The sequence below is a fragment of the Arvicola amphibius genome, chromosome 1 (genome assembly GCF_903992535.2).
Source record: "Arvicola amphibius chromosome 1, mArvAmp1.2, whole genome shotgun sequence".
Classification (NCBI taxonomy): domain Eukaryota; kingdom Metazoa; phylum Chordata; class Mammalia; order Rodentia; family Cricetidae; genus Arvicola; species Arvicola amphibius.
Window position 1 is genome coordinate 172,033,770 of NC_052047.1, and position 18,658 is coordinate 172,052,427.

The window sequence follows — 18,658 nt, forward strand, 5'->3', positions numbered from 1 at the left end:
AGGTCTTTGCTATGAAAATTACAATTTCTATGCCCACATCAAAAGTAAAATTGCAGGGACTTTTATGACATTTAAACAAATTATATCTGATTGCTACTACGGGAAAGGAACACATGACTTTTAAAATGTCTAAAAGGTACATTGGTGGTCATCAGCTTAGAAGGTTCTGTAACAGTTTTCTACCTAATCTTTGAAAACCTGAGAGGTGGCTCCCACCCCATCCCACTCCAACCTGAACTTTGCTCTACATCACTGATGGGTGTTTGGTACAGTCTGCATCTTTACTGCACAGGGCTGTGTATATACTGAAGGATTTTTTTTTTAATTTCTCATTCTGGCCTGTGAAATGTCAGGATTCTGAAATGCCTCAATTCTCCTGGCAAGGAAACAGTTTCTGGGAAGGAAGCTGTCTGGAGTCTACATTTCTTAAGCTATAACTGCATCATCTCCCCAAGACATAAAGCGTGTTTACTCTTCTGCTAATCTCTGGACACTGAGTCTAGCTTTCACCTCCAGTGACTGCACACTTGTCCAGTATTTCCTATGCTAAGGATCAAACGTTTATTGTACTTTTGGATTAGAGCCACCTGTACATGGGCCCTAGATTTCCTGATCCCTAATTTATGGTAGTCTTAGAAAAACCACACTATGAGAAGCACTATTTTTTTAAAAAATGTATCATCAGATGAGATGGACTCTACAAAAGAATGAGGAGTTTCTGTTTATGGAATTTGTATTTTTCTTCACTGGAAGACTTCAACTAAATGCCTTCATTGGGAAGAAAATGACACTATAAAAAGCTAACTCCAGACGGAAACGTCTTTTTCAAATACACTGAATTATATATCTCATTTACTACAAAAAATTGATTAATTTATTGAGAAACTAAAATACCAACCCAGTTTGGAAATACGGAGAATTTTTTAAGGTAACAGACAGGCAGAAGCTTTTATCCTTAAGATGAGTACATTTCAGCATGACATTTTGTGGCTTTTTCCAGATTTTTACAATGAAGGCCAGACAAAATGCCCTCGGAGAGAACATCCAGATGCCCGTATTAGTACTCCTGCTGTGCCCTGTGTAGTTCTACTGTAACAATTACTGCATTTTGACCAGCTAGAATGTATGTGCGACATCCCAGAGTAGCACACTACTGTCACTGGCCCAAATGCTGACTTTTATAAATCAAATTGTTGTGGTTTAGATTCACGTCCACTGTGAATTATCCATGGCTGTTTCCATGATACCTTGGCAGAGCTGAGCAGAGTCAACAGAGACAATACAACGTGCACATGTGAAATACTTGGTCGTTGGTTCTTCAAGGACAAACATTTGCCCCAGTCTACCACTATAGTGAAGTCAGGTATAGAATCCTACCCCTTTAGCTTAAGGCCTACTGGATGGCACGTGCTCAACACTTGTGGCACAAAGAAAGCGCTTTGCATTTTAAAATCAACCAAAGAATATTTAAAGAATGTAATAAAGTTATGTGGGATGAAACGTTGAACTCAAAAAATATAGTCAAAGGTTTTCACTGTTGTTACTCATTTTTAAAGTTCCTTTGAAGTTTGTGATTTTAAAAACCTTGCAAAATAAAAACATCACACATCAAAATTAGCCAGATTCAAAGAACTGCTATACACCGGCATAGGCATTTGGAGGGAAGCCAAGTCTAGCATCAAAGCTACAGTCCTCCATCTCCAGCTTCCCTAGTGCGGAGATTACAATTGCGCAGCGTTGGGGTCCAGCCCCAACATAAATTATCTCTCTGGACCAGAGTGGAGGCACGGGAATATTTGAGACACGGTTCACACAGCAATATCGGAAGGGAGTCTCAGGGTCCATTCAAATCCTATAGATCACCCACATTTTGTAGCACCAAGCCTAAGCAAAAAGATGATGTCAAAACTGTCTTTTGTATGTCTGCTTGGCCATAGAGATCCAAGATAACTTAATAAATAACCTCTAGGCTTGTGTAGAAGTAAATAATCAAGATATAATATATTGAAATGTCATTCTACAGGGATATTTAAAAACATTTTTTCTTTTGAATTATCAGGGATTAAACCTTGGGTCCCATGCACACTTAGCAAATACTCTAGCATTGAATTATATCACCAGCTCTCTATACTAATTTTTTAAATTACATTTTACTTTTATTATCATGTGTGTGTATGAGAGTGCATGTGTGTATGAGTGCATGTTTGCGTGTGTGTGAAGGGTATGGGTATGGATGTACATGTGGAGGTCAGAGGACAATTTACAGGAAGTTGTTTTCCTCTTCCATCACATGTGAGTGCCAAGGACTAAACTCAAACAAATAGGCATGGCCAAAAGTGCTTTTACCTACTGATCCATTGCACTAGTCCACATTGATTCTTAGTTTTCCATATTTCTTCTCAAACACTTCTATTCTTTTAAATGTGAAGCTTCTCCATATATATATATATATATATATATATATATATATATTTGCAATTTGAGTTCATTATGTATATCTGATTTGAATTTAAAATTCTCTTGTACTGGTCTCCTAGAGGCTAGGATCACCAGTATGTGCACCTCTACCACTGGCTCTGAGAAAGAATATTTTGATATATTTGCTAATAATTCTCTTTTTCTAGAATGAAAAAAAGTCCTTTACTTTATTTCATATGACTAAATTCAAATGAATTCTTTATCAGGGAATTTTCTGTTATGGATTTAAATTTTTCAAAAACATAAGAATGCAGAAAAGAGGAACCACACTCAAAATACTATATAGTTGATTTAAAGAACCTTTTTAAAAATAGTTTTGCATTGATGTTTAAAGGAGTCAATTAAACCATTAACTCCCTGCTTTTTAAGATGTTTAGTTAAAAGTTATGTTTAGTTAATAGAAATATTGAGATTAAATGGTATTAAATGATGTAACTGTAAATCTCTTAACATAAAACCCTGCTCAGAGCACACACAGCGACTACTTACTATTAATGAATATTATAATTCATGTTGGGAATGACTTTGTGTGTGTTGTTTTTAAGCCATGCAGTACCCAAAGGATACATGATATATGAATTCCCAGTGATTGTCCTACTTTTTACAAAGAGAAATAAACGTGCATGTTTACTGTAGTCAATGAGAAAATGGGAGAATCCTAGCAAAGGGAAATTATTCTTTTTGACAGATTAAAGGTAAGCAAAGGGTCTAAGTCCTTTTGTAACTTTTACTGAAAATAATTAGAAGTGAGTGGTTTAGTAAAATAGTAATTACAAGGGTCATAAAAATAATTCTATCTATTGAGTACATTTATAGCACATATTTCATAATGACTTTAATAATAATAGCCACCATTTACATCTGTTCAGCACTTACTATCATCCAAGCATGTTGCTAACTATAGGATTTATTTAATTTAGATCGTGGGACAACTGATATTCCAAATGAATATAAAATGTAGTCAAATAGGCCATTTGTAGGTGAATAAACAGTGTATACCCCAACGGTGAGTATCTGGTGTTGACTTTCTCATAAAAAGCACAGTATACTTGCTTCACTTGACCCTTTGCTTGGATTTATAGTGACTTAATTGCTTTCACATTAGTAAGCTGACCTAAGATAAGCCACATTCCATGAAGAAAACTAGAAATTTATTAAGCCTTAATAACTGTCTGATTTTTTTAATAGTTAAGAAAAACAAAGGCTTAAATTGGACAATAGTATTCTATTTACTTAATTATTCATTCATTCATTTATTTTGGTTAATCAAGACAAGGTTCATCCCTAGTTGTCCTAAGACTCACTTTGTAGATCAGGCTGGCCTCGAACTCACAGAGATCTGCCTGCCTCTGACTACTGAGTGCTAGGATTAAAAGTGTGTGCCACCACCTCATGACAGACCCGTTCTATTTGTGGATTCTAAAGTGGTTTAGAGTAAGTGCTAGGGTTGATATTGTGAAGACTGTAGCTTGTGATTGAGACCCCAACAGATTACAATTCATGCAAAGATAGTTTTAATGAATGAATTTTTGGTTATTACTTCTTCCATGAATGACTTTGGTTAAAAATACATACAGAGAAATCCCACTCAGTCAATTTATTATATGTGCAAAGGTCCAGCTTTTATCATACACTACTACATTTTGAGAATTGAAACAGAAAAATTGTGTATCTTATTTTCTCTAGCTTGCAAAAGTCATGGAAAGAGATAAGTAATTAAGAATTTTAAGAGTCTTGAGTCTTGAGAAAGAAGGAACCATGCACTTTGTGGGGAGTCTACATGATCAGCTTCAGTTTGAGAGGAGACATAAGGGACATAAAACAACTAAGGTAAAGAAGAAGAAAGATAACACAAAGTCTGGATTTAAATGAGACCCTGAATCCTGCAGAATGGGCAATGGAAGTATAAAATGCATATTAAGTGTGGGGACTATGAGTGTTCTGATCTAAATGACTACAGAATTTGACAAGGAAAACTCAAATGAAATCAACAAAATAAAGAGGTGCTCAACTATAATTACTATGGCACCATAATACCTGGACTGGAGTTAGAACAAGGAATAGAAAACTGTAAATTTAGCCAGGTTTAGTAGTGCACACCTTTAATTCCATCACTCAGGAGGCAGGAGAAGGTGGTGCTCTGTGATTCTGAAGTCAGCCTGGTCTACACAGAGAGTTCCAGTACAGCCAGGGTTACATAGTGAGACCGTGTCCAACAAAAGAAAACTGTATTTTATAGATTTTCATAACTTAAGTTCCCAGAGAATTTTTTTAAATACACATTCCACTATGGAGATGGCTGAATGGGTAAAATGCTTGCCAGGTAAGCTCAGTGCCCTGAGTTTGGATCCCATCACCCACATGAAAACTAGGGTGTGACTACGTGGGTCTGTAGACCCCAACACTTGAGGTAGTGGAACAGACACAAGGAGGACTGCTGGGTCTAGCTGGTCACCAGCCTCACCAGAAAACAAGAAACAGAGATTCAGGTTCAGTAAGAGATGCTTTTCCAAGGGAACAGAATGGAGAGCCATTGAGGAAGAAACCTACAGTTCTCCTCCGAACATGGCATGTGAGGCATGAACATGTGCACCCACACACATGTGTACATGCCTACATATATCACAGACATAAAAAACAATGTGCTGAGAATGATAATGCATGCCTGAAAACGCTGCACTCAGAACATGAGGTGGGAAGGTCAAGAATTCAAAGACATTCTTGGTTACATTGTGAGACCCTGACTTAAGAAAACACAATGATCAAGGAAGGAAACTTTGTCTGTTTTTAGAACATAAATAAGATAATATAATCTTTTACTGACAAAACACATTCTGCCATTAAGTACCTGAATGGGCAAGTGGTAATTTCCTTGGCTTCCCTTTTCTCAATAGCTGTAAAATAGCAGCTAACTTGGGAGCCGTTGTATGGTTAGCATTCTTTGTTCTACAACAGTACTACTTCATTCTAAGTAATTTACTACAGTAACATCAAGATCATGAAAGCTAAAAGATACAATTTCATGAGAATAAAGTACAATTTTTATGTTCCATATCTGATATATTTATTTAAAAATAGATGAAATGATTGGTTTCTTTGTGACGTTTTAATACATGCTTATCATTGTGCCTTGATCTCCTTGTCATCGTATCACCAACTCTCCTTCCCCTTCCTCCTGCTGCTCTTCTCCGTCCTCCCCCAAACAGTTCAATAGCCCTTCTCCTGTTTTCAAGGTGTGTGTGTGTGTGTGTGTGTGTGTGTGTGTGTGTGTGTGTGTGTGTATGTGTGACTCAATACAGGTTCCACATAAGAGGCAGAATCTAGAAATCAGCTAGCTAGCATAATTTCCAGCTCCAACGGGAAAAATAAGTCATGAAAATCAAACATATGTGACTAAGATTGCAAAATTCATCAGTAACAGAGTTGAACGAGGAGAAGAGTTTACTCCTTCCAGCTCTGGTGATTATGTTCGAATGTGGTAACCACATCTTAATTTAAATGAACAAATGGATTTGTATTTCTTGGCCAAATTAGAAATGATTTCAAATGGTTTACAACAGCTCACAACAACAGGTGAAGGCTAGTCCCTTTCTTCTCGAATCAGGCCTAAGTTGGTGGCTAGCTTTAGCTAAACCGAGGAGGCCAAGATCATGTGCCAACACAGGGCTTGTCAAGTCCATGACTTCTAAATCTTGTTTCTGAAAGCCTGTCACAGAGCTGTAAGGAAGCTTTCTGAAGCCTACTGGTGACCAAAGTGAGTTAAGAGAGACCCAGGAGGTTATGGAGCCATCTTGTATATCCCCAGAGTACCTGAGCTAGGCTACAGCATGTTGAGCACTAACTGGTGGTTTCAGTATGCCCAGGGAATTATGAGAAGCAGAAAACTAAATTTGCTCCTGCACTTTTGTGAAGGAGGTCAGCACACAGCAACAATCTCCATGATCAAATGTCTACATCTCCTTTAAAACTTAACCTTTGTCGTAATTCATTTATGAGTCATCCAAGGGAAACCATCGTTGCCACTAGTCTCCTTCCCTCATAACACCTTCTTTCTTACTATTTACTTGAATAAGGTTCGTAAGTAAAATCTGACTCCTAGATTGAGAAAGAGAAGAACACTTGAATTTCAGGAAATTTCATTTCTTGGGAAACCTCTTTCTGTTTTAAAATGACTTTTTATTTATGAACTTTCTCAATAGTTGAAAAGCACAATTCTGTACCCCTATTATTTCCTGTGATTATCCCAAAGCATTCTACCACCTGGAAAGTCAAATCAGCTAAGAGGAGGGAGATGGATTCAGTCGTAATCATACATAAAATCTTATATGAACACACTAGGTTCTTTTCAGACTACATTTACTTTCTCACTGGATTCCATTTTGGCAAATGTTCCCCATGACTGTGAAAATATTTCACAATCTTCTTCCAGAAAAAAATACTTGTGTCTCATATAATTTACTTTTAAAGTTACATCTTAAAAATTGTGTGTGTGTGTGTGTGTGTATGTGTGTGTGTGTGTATTCATGGGCTCACGGATGTTCAAGGATGCACATGTGGAGGTGAGAGGACCTCCATCAAAGGAATTCGCAGGACAGAACTCACATTCTCAGGCTTGGCAGGAAGTGCCTTTATTCACTAAGGCATCTCGCCAGACTCAATGTCTATGTCTTTTCAAACTCTGAAACAACTTTGAGGTACAAAATTGTTAATGCTCAACTAACACAGTTTGATAACACAGATCATCCTGGCCATCTCATTCTATAATATTGTATTTCTTGATTCATGGGGAAATCATGATTACTACAATATGATAAAATCCATGAGATTGGAATATAAAAACCGTTTGATTTCCACAGAAAATACTATTTATATTAATTTGCAATGCTTCTGAGAGAAACAGAACACACACACACACACACACACACACACACACACACACACACACGAGAAGATAAGGTACAGACCTTACTAAAAGGAGAAAGCAAACTTAACAGAACCGTTCATCACTCAGCATCCTGACTATGGGCAAAATGATCAGTGTAGGGTCACTGCCATGACGAACTGTTTCCCCAGCAACTGTAAGCCAACATAAACCTTTCTTCATTATGTTGCTTTTGTCAGGTATTTTTCCATAACAATAGGACAAGCAAACAATACACTGCTGATGTTTTAATTAAATTTAATTAATTAATTAATTTGTATGTGTGTTTGCCTGTATGAGCTTTTATGCAACATGTGTGTGCATGCAGGAGCTCATGAAGGCCCGAAGAGGCTATCAAGCTCTCTGAAACTGGAGTTACAGGTGGTTTATGAGCTACCACATGGGTGCTAGGAATTGAACCTGGATCCACTGCAAGAGCAGTGACCCTGCTTAACCACTAAGCCATTTCTCTAGCTTCCAGCAAGACAGTGCTCATGTGGTTTATATGCATGCATATGTTCATGTGCATGTGTGCATAAATATGTGTGCAGGTGCAATATGGAGGCCAGGGGTCAGTGTACAGTGTGTTCTTTGATCACCCTCTGCCTTATTTCTTTGAAAGAGGATATCTTGCTAAATCTAAAGCTCACTGACTAGCTAGACCTGCTGGTCATGGAAGTACAGTAAGCCTCTTGTTTCAGTTCCTCCCAGGATGGGATTACAGCCATGCACTGCCACGGCCAACTTTTAATGAGAGTGTTGGGGACCTAAGCTCAGACACTCACGCTCATGTATCAGGAACTCTCTGGACAGAGCCATCTTTCCAGTCACATCATTTGGGGGTTTTTATTTGTTTGTTTGTTTATCTATTTATTTATTTGGTTTTTCGAGACAAGGTTTCTCTGTATAGTTTTGGTGCTTGTCCTGGAACTTGCTCTTGTGGACGAGACTGGCATCAAACTCAGAGATCCATCTGCCTCTGCCTTCTAAGTGCTGGAATTAAAGGTGTGTGCCACCACAGCCCAGCTCATTCGTGGTTTTAAACTCAGGTTATGGATGACGCTATTTTCAGAGGAAGATGATTTGAAAAGATTAACACATGTCAAAGCCATACAAGCAGCTGGACATGGTGAGTCAAGTCTATGATCCCAGAACTTAGGAGCATGAGGTGGCACCAGATTGATGGCAGCCAGGGCTACCTTGTGAGTTCAAGGTCAGCCTAGACTACAGAAAGAGGCTCTGACTCAACCAAACTGATGGTGGAATTTTATACTAGTCCCTAGCCTCTCCCCCTCCATTATTCCATAATGCTTGCTTTATATTCTTTATTCTCTACAGGAAACCGGAAATGGAGCTGTAGAGTAGAAAAATACAGGCCTGGCAATTTCAATGTAGCAGACAATTATTCAAAAGAGGGTTCACACAAGGTAAAAATCAAGCAATTCTAGTAGCCCTGCTGCCAGTCACAAGGGTTTATCATCTCTCCACAGGCCCTGCTGACAAAATGCCAATAAGTTTAATGAGAACTGAGCTCTAGCTTAATTGTTGAATATAAAGTTACTAAGCCATATTACTTAATCTTTCTGCAGCTCAGTTCACATACGGACAGTGGCTTAATAAATTTCTACACCATAAGAATTAGAAGGGCCAAAGTGTTTTGTAAAATGAAATTACAATTTAAATGTATAACATCACTCAAAATATATTTAAAAAATCCAAATATAATAAATACTTTTGTGGTTGTTATATAAAAGAGCTATCTCTTTATGGTGGAAAAGATGAAGGCTGGAAAACCCCTTGTAAAAAGGAAACATCCCGTAGGTGTCCTATTGCAAGAATGTCAGCTACTCTCTGTTTCATGGAAAGGATCACACTGATGCTGTAGTGGTCATAACCTGACATTCCTGGTGCAGTGGCTACAATTCCTTTGCTTGCCATGGTGCTCCTGTGTGGGGTTCGTGCTTCAAATACCTCTCACGGAGTAACCTAAATTGAATTTTGGAAGCCCGAGGCCCACATATAAGAGCCAATTCTACTGATATGCAGAAGGGATCACAGTTTGCTTTCTGAGCCTTGACTTATCAAGCCAGAATGAGGAGTTAGAAGCTCCATGGCCACTGCTAAAGACCAGCACTCTGATTGAACGCACCGGAATTTTGTCTCTTATTGGAGGGAGGGTATATCCATGGACACATAACCCCAACAGCCCAACGGTGCTCAAAAGAAAAAGCTGTAAATTCTAGAAACTTATATAAAGTCAGAGAGAGTGACTCATAATAGTTTTCTTCTCTGTAGACAATTCTCTCCTTTTGGCATCAAGCTCTTAAAGCACTTTATGTTTCTGTTTAATACATCTCACCCTTAGACATGAATCACTGCTGAATATGTTTATTTTCTGTGAGATAATAAGTTACTTGAGGTTAGCAACTTTTCTCGCTCATCCCAGGGTGACTCAGATGGGCCTCTTTGAGTCAGTCCCGAACTCACCCCTTTATTCAATTACACAGCCAACACAAACAACACAAAACTAGTCAAATAAAAGACTAATATATGTCAACGTTCAAGTTTCTGTTGGTTTTTAAAATCCCATGCAAATATGACTAATGCCCAAGTCACTTTTACATTGAAAGTGAAACATGCTGATGTTCTCATTCTCTCCCTACCTTCTTCTGTGTAGATGTCAGCTGAGGTATTTATTATGGTGTCCTGGACAGTTTCAGCTGTCAACCTAATGCAGCCTACACTTATCTGAGGAAGGAGGCTCAACCTAGGTGTTGCCCAGACCATATTTTCTTGATTCATGGTTGATGTGAGAGTGTCCAGTCAACTGTGGGTGCCACAACACCTAGCAAGTTGTCCTGGGCTATGTAGGGAAGTTAGTTGAGTGAACCAACAACATTCCTCCACCCCATATGCTCTATGTTCTTCTCACATTCCTGCTGATTTCCCTCAGGGATGGGCTGTTACCCAGAAATGCAAGATGATATCTTTGTTGGGATTACTAATGCTGTAATAAAACACCATGACCAAAAGCAAGATGGGGAGGAAAGAGTTCATTGGACTTACACTTCCATATTATTGTTCACCATTGAAGGAAGTCGGGGCAGGAACCTGGAAGCAGAAGTTGATTCAGAGACCATGGAGGGGTGCTGCTGACTGGCTTGGTCCTCATGACTTGCTCAGCCTCCTTTCTTATGGAACCCAGTACCACCAGTCCCGGGATGGCCCCAACCACAAGCTGAGCCCTCCCATATCAATCACTAATTAAGAGATTATACCACAGGCTTGCCTACAGCCTGATCATACAAAAGCATTCTGTCAATTGAGGCTCCATCCTCTCTGGTGACTATAGCTTGTTGTGTCAAGTTCACATAAAACTAGCCAGGACAGATGGAATTAACCCTTTCTTCTCCAAGCTGTTTTGGTCAGAGTGCTTTCTCACAGCAATTGAAAAACAAAAAGGGAACAGACAAACATAACCAAAATTGCATGTCCTAGACTTTACTGAAAAGTCACAAATGGGTCAATAATGTCACCTCTGTGCAGGTAAGCTGGGAATAATGCTTGCAGGAGTTGATAGGCTAGAGAGTAGCTTGGGGTCAGAGTGCTTGCTAGGCATGTACCAGGCCCTGGGTTTCATACCAAGTACAAGAAAGAAAGTAGGAAAGAAAGAAAGAAAGAAAGAAAGAAAGAAAGAAAGAAAGAAAGAAAGAAAGAAAGAAAGAAAGGAAGGAAGGAAGGAAGAAAAGAAGGAAAGAAGGAAGGAAAGGTGATTTCCATCCTTAAATATGTGACAGAGGCATTTTTCATTACATTGAAGTTGGCACATGGTCCTTTCTCCTAGACAAAAACTCACTGTGAGAGCCCCTTGGACAGAGGCCCACTTGAGATTCACCAGATAAGCAGCCCTAATCAGTTACCCTGAGAAAAAGTGAAAATGATTGTGGGAAGAGCAAACCTTTCATTAGAAACTGAATGTTCCAGGGAGTAACACAATGAATGGGCACTGGCTTTGGACTCCTTAGTTCCCTCTACCTCTCCCTGCTACGACCTGGAATTATAGCATATGGCACTACATTAGACCTGAGAGTTTCCTGTTGATGGAAACAAATATCCTCTTTCTTGTCATAATATTTAAAGTCAATCAGAATAGCTAGAAAACAAAAATTGTTTGTCCGTGCCTGAGCTAGCAGTGTGTATATGTGTATATGTATCTGCTTACTTACATCTATCTATACACACACATGCACATATACTTTAAAGGCATCTACATTCTCTGCCCTGTAGTTTCATATATCTTTACATCTTCCTGGTTAGGAATGATGTCGTTGACACCATGCTAACATATTAAAGCACTGGATTGGGTCAACTTAATTATATGCCTTCTTGAGAAGAAAAAAAGACGTGCTCTCTGGTGTTGCTTACCAATACATGTAGGAGATGCTTTTATTTCCAAGTCTTAAGTGTTCTCCTAACAACTGAAAGGTGGCTCCTTTCTGAAAAATTCATATTTTTATATCTTCAGTTAGTGCGCTAAATCTGCCTAATTGTGACAAATGCTCATTTATGGAAGAAACATAATCTAGATGCTGCCACCATGGGATGGGAGCTTAGCCAAAAGGATGTGGTAGTTTGAATGTAACCAGCTCCCATAAGCTCACAGAGAGCGGTACTATTAAGAAGTGTGGCCTTGTGAAGTGGGTGTGGCCATTTTGGAGGAAGTGTGTCACTGTAGGGGTGGGCTTTGAGGTCTCCTATGTTCAAGATACTACACAATTCCTTTGTTCCTTTGTTCCACAGGCACAAGATGTGGAACTTTCGGCTACCTCTCCAGTACCCTTTCTTCCTATACACTGCCTGCCATGTCCCACCATGATGATAACAGACTGAATCTCAGAACTGTAAGACACCAATTAAATGTCTTCCTTTAGAAGAGTTGTTGTGGTCATGGTGTCTCTTCATAGCAATAGAAACCCCAAATAAAACAGGGGATTATTTGTTTGTTTAAGATAGGGTCTCCTTGTGTAGCTGAGATTAGATGTATTTTAAGAAAATTTATTTTTAATTTTTTTATGTTTACCAGTAGGAATTTTTGTTATTATGTTTGAGGCAGGCTCTTCTACAATGCATACTACCTCAGCATCACTACAGAGCCAAGTATGACCTTAAACTCTTGAGTACCCTACCTTTACTTTCCAAATGCTGCGATGGCAAGCCTATATGACTATGCCCAGTAGAAAACAGAATTTCTCGATGAATGCAGAGGAGAAAACTCTCCAGGAAATAAATCCTCTTAACCAATCTTCTTGCAATTGGTACAACCTTTCTGACATTTCTTTTGCAGATGCTATTATGGAAAGATGTTGAATGGTCACAGATGAGTGACCACAGCAGCTGGGTCCTGGGGTGTCTGTCATATTCAAGTTTTTAAAAATCCATTTTTCATTTAGAAATGTGAACTTTCTGAAAACCAACATGATTTAAAACATAAGATATAAAACCAAAGATAAAAGTTTGTACAAATTGATCTGATGGCCCTTTAAAAATGGTACCCGTTGTGGCAATACACAGCACAGGAAGAAGAGCCCTCAGAGACCAACCATCATGCATATTTGGGTGGGGCACACGTGAATAATCATAACTTAAAATAGTTCTCAGCATTCTTTAGAAAGAACTATATTGGGTTCATAAAAACCTGAGATTATCTTGGTTTCCTTGGTAATCTGAGAACCCTGGGGTTGATATGTAAGATGCAGGTAAGTTTATCAAAAACGGATACTGTGGTACAGCTTGATTTTATGTGGGTTGTCCCAGAAATAGACCAGAGACCAGGATTTGAGTAACTTATGCATGGACTCATTTCAAGACTCACTGATAGAGAAAGAAAGAAAGCCCATGGAACAGTCATTCGTAGGTTTCCATTTGGAGTAACTGGTGCTGGTTTCTGCTATGCTCGAGGCCAATGGAAAGTCAGGCCTCCAGGTCACTCCATCTCCAGGCAAGGAGCAGTGTACGGGCACGTAAGCTTCCACTGGCCTCTGCCTAAAAGATGCTTTTGAAAGAACGTAGTTCTTTCTGGCTTGCTATACATGGAGTGAGTTCTCAGCATGTTCCAGCGACAAGAGGAAATGTCTTTCACACAAGCAAATGGAGGTGATGAGGAGAAGTGCTTTCTTCTCTCCGGGTTAACTGGTTACGATGCAAATGAAAGCAAGAATGGTTTGCATGTGTCCTGGAAAGTGACAACTACTGAAAGGAAGGGTGTGCGTGCAATGTGTGCATGTGCGTGTGCGTGTGCGTGTGCGTGTGTGTGTGTGTGTCGTAAGTAGCAAGGGAGCAAGAGAACAGAAAAATGTATGACATTTGACCACACACAATTAGATTTTAAAGACCGTGACAAAAGGCACCAATCTCAAGCCTGCAAGTGCATGAACGGCTGTCTGATTTGAGAAACAGAAACGTCCACAGACTGGTGTTTTCCCTACTGCCTTCCATTCCAGCGCCCAAAGTGCCTCCCACTGACATTTGTCATACATCCTCATGGCACATACTTATAATACAAATGTACTTATTAATGCATGTAAATGTGCTGATGTATTTGAGAGGGCTTGATCTATTAATTTCTGGGAAATTGGCTTATTAATTAGTTCTTTTCATGAAAAGGGATTCAAAAAGTGACATTTGGAAAGGGCAGTTGACCTTCTCCGTGCCCGTAAATGGAAAGCAAGAACAATTTTAGAATCCAATGTTCTATAGCTCAAAGTGAAGGCAAGAGGCAGTGTGTGTGTGTGTGTGTGTGTGTGTGTGTGTGTGTGTACTGAGATAAGTTTTTAGAAAGAAAGGAATAAAGATGGCGGAGAGGCAGCTAGACTGTTTTAGCCCTCACAAACTCCGCAGTGTGAACTTAAAGCACAGACAAGTCCGCACTTCACTGAACTGCTCAGTGCAGCATCAGTCCCCCCAAAACGAAAGCAGATTCTGTTGCACTGTTGCTGGTCCCTAGCAGGACATACCTGTACTCACCGTGTGATCTTCTCCTTAAATGAATTTTCAAAATTACTGTTTTAAATTTTTAAGTGAACATATTTACATCTTTCTGAAAATCTAGACACCATCTAGTAAACAAAATATTAAAAATGTTATGAAAAATGTATTAAAAAATATTAGACTGGGCATGATAGTAATGCACCTTTAGTCCCAGCACTTAGGATACAGAGACACATAGCTCTTTGGGAGTTTGAATCCAGCCTGGTATACACAGCAAGTTATAATCTGTATAAACAGGACTCCAGTGCAAGACCTTGTCAAAATGGAAATTCCATTAAGAGTACACAGAAAAGCTGGGGATGCAGTTCCCTGCTAAGGTCTGATGCGTACCGGGGGATGCAGCAGCCTAGAATAGTGATCTTCATGTGTGATCTCATTACTTAGCAAGCAGAGGCAAGAGGACTGTGAACCAGCTGAGCTGAGTTTGGGGGCTGTGTCATGGAAAGCTGTGCTCCAGATGTGGCAGAACTGTTATCCTGGTGGAGGCTCAGTGTGATCACCTGTGTAAGAGCCACACAAAATGAGCCTGTGCTTCATGGAGGAGAGTGGGGTTCACAAGGCTTCCACCTCTCCGAGGATGTATAGGCGATTCGTGGTTATTGAGACAGGAAGACATTTTCTTCAGTAATGTAGCCACTGGTGATTTTCGCCTGTGCTCCTATAAAATGACCCCTTAGCCATCTTCCTCTATGTAACTGTCGGTCAAATGCATTGGTTCATCAAATGAGGCTAGTGTAGAAAGGTTTCCTCGGACAGTTGTTAGTGTCCTCCCTGGGAGGAAGGGACATTTGTCTTTCTCTCCAGGCAAAGCACACAGTAGAGTCATGTCTTAGACGTTTTTTTTACTAATGTGATAAACACCATGGCCAAAAGCAACTTGGGGAGAAATGGATTTACTTCCTCTTCTACTTGACAGTCTGCCATGAAGAGCTGTGAGGCAGGAACCTGGAGACGGAACTGAAGCAGAGACAGAAGACGGACTGCAGCTCCCCGAGTTTCTGAGACTGATGCCTTAAAGGCCCCAGGACACCTGCTCAGGGGTCTCACAATCACAGTGGGCTGCCCCCCCCCCCCCCCCCCCCCGCATCAGTCATTAATCAAGAAAACGCCCATAGCCTTGCCTCCGGGCCATTCTGGTGGGGACGTTTCCTCAACTGTAGCTCTCTCTTCGGTGACTCCAGCTTGTCAGCATGATAAACAAAACACAAAACAAACAAACAAATACAAGTAAGCAGCACAAGGCCTCCTAAAGATGAGATCTTGAGGGAGATGTCTTTTAAATGACACTTTCTAAGTTAATTTGTCTGTTTGTTCTGTTCAGATGATCACAGACAGTATTTTATGTACTTTCTTCCTCACCAAAGTTACAGACTCTTCTTGGATTCACAAACCCCTAAACCCATGGCCTGCCATAAAGCTTTTGGCCACTTTGAGCAACTTCAGAGGTTTTCTTGCTCACGAACTTTCTACAAAATCTATTCCAGCCTGATACTTAGTATTCTAGAAGACAGAGCTGAATTTAAGGGACAGAGACAATGGTAATTGCATTGTTTTCGTCTAACAACAAACTCCCACAGAGTAGAGGTCTGAAGTTAGAGGGGAAAATGATTATGATGGTAATTACCACTTTGGAGAAATTCTACTCATAATAGCTAGTCTTTTTGAGAACAACTCTGGGCCTGCCTTACCCTCAGAATCCACGAAGTGTCTGGCACACAGTAGGAGTGAGAAATAATTATTTAATTAACTAATGTATTTTATACAATCCTCCCCATAGGAATGTGAATTAAATATTGTTAACCTAATTTTACAGTGGAGAAATTGATGCTCAAAGGAGTTGCATAATTATCTCCAAGACAAACAGCTGGTACATGCTGATAGAGGCCTATACCTCACAAATGCACGTCTTCTAGCGGGAGTAACAAAAACCAAATGCAGCTCTATCTCACTGCGCCTGCTTCCTACAACTCAAGTGGCATCTATTTTTACCACAGTTTATGGTTTCTTAAAGCATCAGGTGCCCTACTGTCAAGACATGTGTTAAGGGAGCAGCAAAGCCCGCTTCAGGATTCTTTGTACTTCTGTGGTGCGCTTGCAGTGCAAATGCCAGCGAACACACTGTTTGTCTCAATGACGTGGCCCGATCCCAGATAACGAATTTATGCAAAGATCGCAAAAGCACTAAGCATCATTTCATAGTCATATGGTATTTCAACGCTATCTATTCTGCTGCTCTCGGGTTTACTTACACTCTTGTGTGAACTCTCTGAGGTGTGTATTTTCTATGAAGGCATTGTCAAAAACACTGGCTGCCCATGTAGTTTTAATGGCATAGAGCTGTCTGCTGAAGTGTGCAAGAGGCAACGGTATTTTCTTGTCTTCTGGGCACACACTGATGGCAACAGGGTAGTAAACTTTATTCACCCAGCCTCCCTTGAGAAACCAGCAAGGTTGGTAATAATCGGTTCCACAATGAGCACAATGTGTCCAGGACCCAAATATTTTCACAGGCATCGGCCAAGGACCATTATCTTCCCATCTAGTAGCTGAAACAGTTGAAAGAGGGGTGGGGAAAGCAGGTCTTTAAGGTGAGGAAGTATCAAATTTAGTACTATAAGATTAAAGATAAACTAATTTAACAGTTATGCAAAGACACAAGAGTATCAGAAAACCATTAATTAATAATTATGCAGAACATTGAGAAATTTTCATTGTAATGATTCAGTCACTTTCATTAATATTGCTAATGAATTATCCACTCAGACCGATAAATAAGTTTTGTTTAACGTTAACAATAACCAGTTACAAATTTCCCATAACCAAATTTACATTTAGAAAACAGGTTGTTTGCAGATTTAGCCACTGAAACAAAAACAAAAACAAAAAAGCTCCTGAAAAAAATACTTTGCTAAGTAAAACTGAACACCCACAGCATGATTTTTCTCTCTTAATTTTACAAATGCTCTATGCATATCCTGGAACAGTCTATAAATATTCTGTAATATTCAAATGTTCTAAAAAGGAGAAACTCAGGCAAAAATAATGCTGAATAAGCTGTCAAAAGTCACATGGCAGCTAATAAGTTGAACTGAGATTTGAGTCCAGCAGTCTGACTCACAACCTAGACTGAACACTTTAGGGAACATTTCCTACTTTTCCATGAAAAGTGTCACTGTTACAGAAAGAGATGCGCAGAAAGGAGGCAGGAGTCAAGTAAGACTCATGGGGAGTGAAAGAGCCAAGATACACTCCTTATATAACTTACAGGTCATGCCACGAAACAGAAATGTGTGTCCCCTGTTTAAAACAGGAAAACACTCATTATCGTTACTAAAATAGGAAGTTTCATCTGGCTTTCTGTCTATTTACACTCAGTGGTCCTCTCAGCATTTTTGTTACTTACTGCAGTATCACTTCAAGGGATGCTCCGAAGCAAGCTCAAAGCCTTTTGGGCCCCTGAACCACAACTGAGCACATTCCAACCACCGTTGCTTGAAAAACTCCATCTTTGTCAAGTACTAGACCTCTACATTGTATCCTCCGGGTAGAGGTAGAGAAGTCAGGTATCTCCCAGTCCCATGTAGAAGACTGTATTGCAGCCTGTCCACAGGATAAACACGGGGTTCTCCCTGTTGAGTCTCCTACCAAGTGTCTTGGCCTGCCAGGTTAGGTCTCAAGTGGCAGCCATATTGTCTCACCATAAAGGTGCATGCCTGGTACCTAAGCTTGATCCGTGAGTACTGGTCACTGGTGGTAATTTGGTAGGAATGGGGATAGATAGGTCTTACAAGGTTCAATGATAAGGTAAACAGAATCAGTCTTGGATACAGGGAAAACAAGGGGATAGGGTCACATAATTAGTTTCAATGTTATATCAAACCCTAGTTATAAAAGTTCAAATATAAAATTACTAATTATTTCAGGGTGATGACTACAGAGCATTAAACTTGGGACTTGGGGTTCTTTTGGGCACTGAACCATGTGTGATTGATTACACTGCTAATGTGCCCATGAATTCTGGGGGCACCAAAAAGTTATGAGACAGAGGGGTGGCTATGATTCAGTTTATTTAGTAAAATACCACCATGTTCTGAGAGACAAGAAAAGACAATGGATTGGAGAAGTAAACAGTCTCTGACAAGAGCCATGAAGTTAAAACATCAGAGGTTTTAACTATTAAGTTGAAAAGATGCTCCAAACAGACAAAAATTA

General features: G+C 39.7%; 1 protein-coding gene across 3 annotated transcripts in view; it reads right to left on the reverse strand.

Moving 5' to 3' along the window:
- Prkg1 (protein kinase cGMP-dependent 1) overlaps window positions 1-18,658 on the reverse strand; it is a 1,221,673-nt gene that overhangs the window by 399,404 nt on the left and 803,611 nt on the right. Inside the window, exon 1 of one of the 3 annotated variants that reach the window (XM_038325483.1) lies at window positions 2,779-2,784. The exons of the other annotated variants lie outside the window; for them this stretch is intronic. The gene's annotated coding sequence lies outside the window, so the exon portion shown is untranslated. Of the gene's footprint in view, window positions 1-2,778; window positions 2,785-18,658 lie in introns of those variants that run through there. 3 annotated transcript variants of the gene reach the window in all.